This window comes from Artemia sp. Qi Xiang Cuo, chromosome 13 (assembly GCF_049724085.1).
Source record: "Artemia sp. Qi Xiang Cuo chromosome 13, ASM4972408v1, whole genome shotgun sequence".
NCBI lineage: Eukaryota > Metazoa > Arthropoda > Branchiopoda > Anostraca > Artemiidae > Artemia > Artemia sp. Qi Xiang Cuo.
In genome coordinates, this window is record NC_142806.1 from 14,028,254 (window position 1) to 14,035,179 (window position 6,926).

Consider the following 6,926-nt stretch of genomic DNA (forward strand, 5'->3'; position numbering starts at 1 on the left):
CAGATACGAAACAGCCAGAGAGACGACACATGCACAGAGACGACACACACACAGAGTCCACTCACACATAGAGAGGACAAAAACTAAGAGACGACAGACACAAAAAGACGAATCACACACAGAGAGGACAAACACACAGAAACGACACATAGAGACGACACATGCACAGAGACGATACACACACAGAGTTAACACACACAGAGAGACAAGACACACACAGAGAAATGACAAACACAAGTGTGTGTGTGTGTGTTTGTCGCCTCTGTTTGTGTTTCGTCTCTGTGTGTCTTTCATCTCTGTGTCTGTGTTGTCTCTATGTGTGTGTCGTCTCTGTGCGTGTGTGTCGTTTCTGTGTATTTGTCCTCTCTGTGGTGTGTCGTCTCTGTGTGTGTGTGTCGTTTCTGTGTGGATGTTGTCTCTGTGTGCGTGTGTTATCTCTATGTGTGTGTCGTCTCTATGTGTGTTTCGTATCTGTGTGTGTGTGACGTCTCTTTGTGTGTGTCGTCTCTATGTGTGTTTGTAATTTCTGTGTGTGTGTCTCGTCTCTCTGTGTGGGTTGACTCTGTGTGTGTGTATCGTCTCTGTGCATGTGTCGTCTCTATGTGTCGTTTCTGTGTGTTTTTGTCCTCTCTGTGTTTGATTCGTCTCTTTGTGTCTGTCGTCTCTGTGTGTTTGTCCTCTCTGTGTGTGAGTGGACTCTGTGTGTGTGTGTCGTCTCTGTGCATGTTTCGTCTCTGTGGGTGTTTCGTATCTGTGTGTGTGTTGTCTCTGTGTGTGTGTGGTCTCTATGTGTAAGTCGTCTCTTTGAGTGTGTTGTCTCTGTGTGTGTGTTGTCTCTATGTGTGTGTCGTCTCTATGTGTGTTTTGTATCTGTGTGTGTGTGACATCTCTTTGTATGTGTCGTCTCAACGTGTGTTTGTCATTTCTGTGTGTGTGTCTCGTCTATCTGTGTGTCTTAACTTTGTGAGTGTATCGTCTCTGTGCATGTGTCGTCTCTATTTGTCGTTTCTGTGTGTTTGTCCTCTCTGTGTGTGATTCTTCTCTTTGTGTCTGTCGTCTCTGTGTTTTTGTCCTGTCTGTGTGTGAGTGGACTCTGTGTGTGTGTGTCGTCTCTGTGCATGTGTCATCTCTGTGGGTGTTTCGTATCTGTGCGTCTGTCATCTCTGTGTCTGTGTTGTCTCTATGTGTGCGTCGTCTCTGTGTGTGTGTCGTTTCTGTGTGTTTATCCTCTCTGTGCATGTGTCGTTTCTTTGTGTGTTTCGTATCTGTGTGTGTGTTGTCTCTGTGTGTTTGTCGTCTCTGTGTGTGTGTCGTCTCTATGTGTAAGTCGTCACTTTGAGTGTGTCGTCTCTGTGTGTGTGTCGTCTCTGTGTGTGAGTGTGTTTGGTCTCTGTGTGGATGTGGTGTCTGTGTTTGTGTGTTGTCTCTATTTGTGTGTCGTCTCTATGTGTGTTTCGTATCTCTGTGTGTGTGACGTCTCTTTGTGTGTGCCGTCTCTATGTGTGTTTGTCATTTCTGTGTGTGTGTCTCGTCTCTCTGTGTGTGTTGACTCTGTGTGTGTTTGTATCGTCTCTGTGCATGCGTCGTCTCTATGTGTCGTTTCTGTGTGTTTGTCCTCTCTGTGTGTGATTCGTCTCTTTGTGTCTGTCGTCTCTGTGTGTTTGTCCTCTCTGTGTGTGATTGGACTCTGTGCGTGTGTCGTCTCTGTGCATTTGTCGTCTCTTTGGGTGTTTCGTATCTGTGTGTGTGTTGTCTCTGTGTGTTTGTCGTCTCTGTGTGCATGTCGTCTCTCTATATGTTTTCGTCTCTGAGTGTGTGTCGTCTCTGTGTCTGTGTTGATTCTATGTGTGTGTCGTCTCTGTGTGTGTGTGTCGTCTCTGTGTGCTTGTAATCTCTGTGTGTGTGTCGTCTCTATGTGTAAGTCGTCTCTTTGAGTTTCTCGTCTCTATGAGTGTGTCGTCTCTCTGTCTGTGTCGTCTCTGTGTGTGTGTCTTCTCTGTGTGGGTTTCGCCTCTCTGTGTGTGTGTTGTCTCTATGTGTGTGCCGTCTCTAAGTGTGTGTCATGTCTGTGTTTGTGTGACGTCTCTGTGTGTTTGTCGTCTCTATGTGTGTTTGACATTTCTGTGTGTGAGTGTCTCGTCTCTCTGTGTGTGTTGACTCTGTTTGTGTGTATCGTCTCTGTGCATCTGTCGTCTCTATGTGTCGTTTCTGTGTGTTTGTCCTCTCTGTGTGTGATTCGTCTTTGTGTGTCTGTCGTCTCTGTGTGTTTGTCCTCTCTGTGTGTGAGTGGACTCTGTGTGTGTGTCGTCTCTGTGAATGTGTCGTCTCTTTGGGTGTTTCGTATCTGTATGTCTGTAATCTCTGTGTCTGTGTTGTCTCAATGTGTGTGTCGTCTGTGTGTGTGTGTGTCGTTTCTTTGTGTTTGTCCTCTCTGTGCGTGTGTCGTCCCTTTGTTTGTTTCGTATCTGTGTGTGTGTGTTGTCTCTGTGTGTTTGTCGTCTCTGTGTGCGTGTCGTCTCTCTATGTTTGTCGTCTCTGTGTGTTTGTCGTCTCTGTGTGTGTGTCATCTCTATGTGTGTTTGTCATTTCTGTGTGTGAGTCTCGTCTCTCTGTGTGTGCTGACTCTCTGTGTGTGTATCGTCTCTGTGCATGTGTCGTCTCTATGTGTCATTTCTGTGTGTTTGTCCTCTCTGTGTGTGATTCGTCTCTTTGTCTTTGTCGTCTTTGTGTGTTTTTTAAATTTTTGGGTCTCTTGCCGGAGACTCTGGGCGGGTGGGTCTCCCCAAATATTGTCCCAAATTCCTCTCTCAATTTCGCACTTGTTCACGGATGCCCAGCGTCTCCAATCACTTTCTCAATAGTATTTATTCATTGTCTCAGCTCAGTTCAGAAAATCTGAGCCAATTTCTACTTTTTCAAATTTAGGGTCACTTGCCTGAGACTCTTGGGAGGTGAGGTGGGCACCACCAAAATTTGTCCCAATTTCCACTGTCACCTTTAAACTTAATCAAGGGTACCTAAAACCATCAACAGTTAGACTGTTGCCCTAGCGGTAACCATGCCATGCTCTACACACATACCAACAATATATTTTTGTTTTTTGTTTTCCATTTTCACAATGGGGTCCCAATCGAGCTCATGTCCATCGCTTAGCATTCAGGCCCTGACAAAGAAAGCCCAGATATTCGGACCCCAACGCTCCAATCTGAACACTGACTAAGAACCCAATTCTGAGCTAGTGAATTTCAACCATTCAGGCTGGTGGACTAAGATCCCAATTCTGAGCTAGTGAATTTCTACCATTCAGGCTGGTGGACTAAGAAACCAATTCTGAGCTAGTGAATTTCCACCATTCAGGCTGGTGGACTGAGATCCCCAATGCTGAGCTAGTGAATTTCCAAAATTCAGCCTGGTGGACTAAGACCCCAATTCTGAGCTAGTGAATTTCCACCATTCAGGCTGGTGGACTGAGACCCCAATACTGAGCTAGTGGATTTCCACCATTCAGGCTGGTGGACTAAGACCTCAATACTGAGCTAGTGTATTTCCACCATTCAGGCTGGTGGACTAAGACCCCAATTCTGAGCTAGTGAATTTCCACCATTCAGACTGGTGGACTGGGACCCCAATTCTGAGCTAGTGGATTTCAACCATTCAGGCTGGTGGACTAAGACCCCACTTCTGAGCTAGTGGATTTCAACCTTTCTTGCACTTTTCATTCTGACTTTTTATTCCCAATTAAATTGAAAATTAAGCATTTTGAACTAGAAATAAGGAGCATCGTTAAAAACTAAGACGAATGGAAATTATCCCGTATGTCTGGTGAGCTACCCCCTCCGAAATACCTTGTTCTTTATGTTAGAATTTGACTTTTCATTCCCAATTAAGTTAAAAAAATAAGAATTTTCAACTAGAAATAAGGAGCATCGTTAAAAACTAAGACGAATGGAAATTATCCCTTATATGAAGTTAGTTACACCCTCCAAAATACCTTGTTCTTTATGTTAGACTTTGACTTTTCATTCCCAATTAAATTAAAAGATAAGCATTTTCAACTAGAAATAAGGAGCATCGTTAAAAACTATGACGAATGGAAATGATCCCGTATATGAGGTGAGCTACCCCCTCCAAAATACCTTGTTCTTTATGTTAGACTTCGACTTTTCATTCCCAATTACATTAAAAAATAAGCATTTTCCACTAGAAATAAGGAGCATCGTTAAAAACTAAGAGTAATGGAAATTATCCCGTATATGAAGTTAGCTACCCCCTCCAAAATACCTTGTTCTTTATGTTAGAGTTTGACTTTTCATTCCCAATTAAATCAAAAAATAAGCATTTTCAGCTAGAAATAAGGAGCATCGTTAAAAACTAAGACGAATGGAAATTATCCCATATAGGAAGTTAGCTACTCCCTCCAAAATACTTTGTTATTTATGTTAGAGTTTGACTTTTCTTCCCGATTAAATTAAAAAATAAGCATTTTTAACTAGGAATAAGGAGCATCGTTAAAAAACTAAGACGAATGGAAATTATCTTCGATTCTGAGCATTTTGTTTCCCCTCCAATATTAACCCCCCCCTCCCCTGCCTTCAGAAATGGGGGAAGGAGTTTCCTCTGAGCCTTGCCCTTGAGACAGATCCCGTTTATTTTCGATTCTGAGTATTTTTGGTTTTCCCTCCAAAATTGACCCCCGCCTCTCCCCTGTCCTCAGAAATGGGGAAAAGAGGGGCCTCTGAGCCTTCCCCTTGAGGCAGATCCCATTTATTTTTGATTCTGAGTATTTTTGGTTTTCCCTCAAAAACTGACCCCCCCCCGACCCTGCCCTCAGAAATGGCGGAAGGAGGGGCCTCTGAGCTTTGAATTTGAGGCAGATCCTGTTTATTTTCGATTCTGAGTATTTTTGGTTATCCCTCCAAAATCGAAACCCCCCTCCCCTGCCCTCAGAAATGGGGAACGAAGGGCCTCTGAACCTTCCCCTTGAGGCAGATCCCATTTATTTTCGACTCTGAGTATTTTTGGTTTTCCATCCAAAATTGACACCCCCTCCCCTGCCCTCAGATATGGGGGACCGAAGGGCCTCTGAGACTTCCCCTTGAGCCAAATCCCATTTATTTTCGACTCTGAGTATTTTTGGTTTTCCATCCAAAATTGACCCCCCTCTCTCGCCTGCCCACAGAAATGGGGGACGGAGGGAACGTTAAACAATTTTAAATTGACAACACTGTCCAAACATAAAATGTGTATTATACAGTAAACAATCAACCCATCTCCCCCAAAACACTTTTCAGCCATTTCTTGTTAAATTTTTTTATTTCTAAACTATTTTAAATTGACAACATTGAAGTATTTGCAAATGCTAAACCCTTTTCTTTTTTTCTCCACCTTAATAGGATCAAATTCACGAATCCTACACTCCAATTCGCAAATCTCACTACCCCTTTTTAAATGTACCAGTTTTTTAAGAAAAATGTGCGCGTTAACTCACGATATACATTCATTGTGCAATTGACAACAATACCAGAAAAAAACCTGTCTGTTTTAAATTATACTATTACGAGCATACTCTCAAAACATGTTTTTGACTACATTATACACTGCCAAATAACCAGTCTGGTAATCTGCCTTGGAAAGGTGCCATGGAACGTAAAGTGGGCAAATAACACCGGAAGGAACTTAAGCGGCTGGATTTCAATAGATACTTACTACTCATGTTTTCTCATAAATCGGTTGGAAAATATACATGAACTGATTGTACGCTAGAGAAGAATCACCAAAAACCCCCAGGACCGAGTCCCACTTGATACAACTCAACTCCTCGGCAAAGCTATTCAGATTTTGCTTTTTCAGCTCACGTGTCAGTATTTATTTAGCTGGGATACGTCGTTTTCTAAGACACGTCACATGAGCAATTACCGGAAGATGATCTGAGCCTGGATATACTATCATATCTGAAAAGCTTTGACTCAAATAGCTAGGTCCCACGAAAACATTATCAATTAAGGTCGCAGAATGAGTAGAGATTTGGGTAGGTACACAAGTTAAAGGGTAAAGGTAACTTGAAATCATATAATTAAAAAATCCAAATTTTCACCTGAAAGATCTAAAAGATTATAGTTAAAATCACCCATACAAAGAAAATCCATGCTTGTAGACGAAACCAACCTCATCAACTCATCAAAACCTGCTACAAACTCATCAAGGTGAGCACTGGGCGGCTTATACACCACACTAATTAAAACTTTCCTTTTTTCAATTTCTAATTCCAAACAATAACTTTCAATCTTACCCTCTATCCATACACCCAAATCCTCCCTCACCATATACTTCATATTTGTCTTAATCAAAAATGCCAGACCTCCTCGGTTCATAGTTGATCGGTTCCTCACCTCAAAATCATATCCTGGAAAAGAAAAAGCCATGAAAGATTGGTCAGAACTCTAAAAAGTTTCACAAATACCCATTATATCAAATTTTGAAGAAGATATCTTAATCATCTGCAGAACATCTAAATATCTCATAGTAAGGTGGCAATTCCACGTGCAAAGACACAGCGACATGTCTCCACTAATTTGCACCGGCAATATATAAGAACTCTCACGAAGAGGCTTTGAATTAATAATAGGCAAATCATCACTTCCAATTTGAGCCTCTAAATGATCTTCAATACGGAGCGGATTACGCATAAATCTATTCAACGAAGAAAAATCATTCAACATAAGTAAGGATATAAAATAACTTCTCTTTTCTAAAAAAAAAACAAATAAAACAAACAAAATACACAAATAATCAACTTTTACTAAATCACTAAAGAGTGTCAAAAAGTGAGCAGATTCGTGTTGTGTGGCTATCACCCTGCTCACGTTTGTAAACACGGCCACGATCAGACCACACGTTTTTTACACCATATCTGTTTCTCACACCTT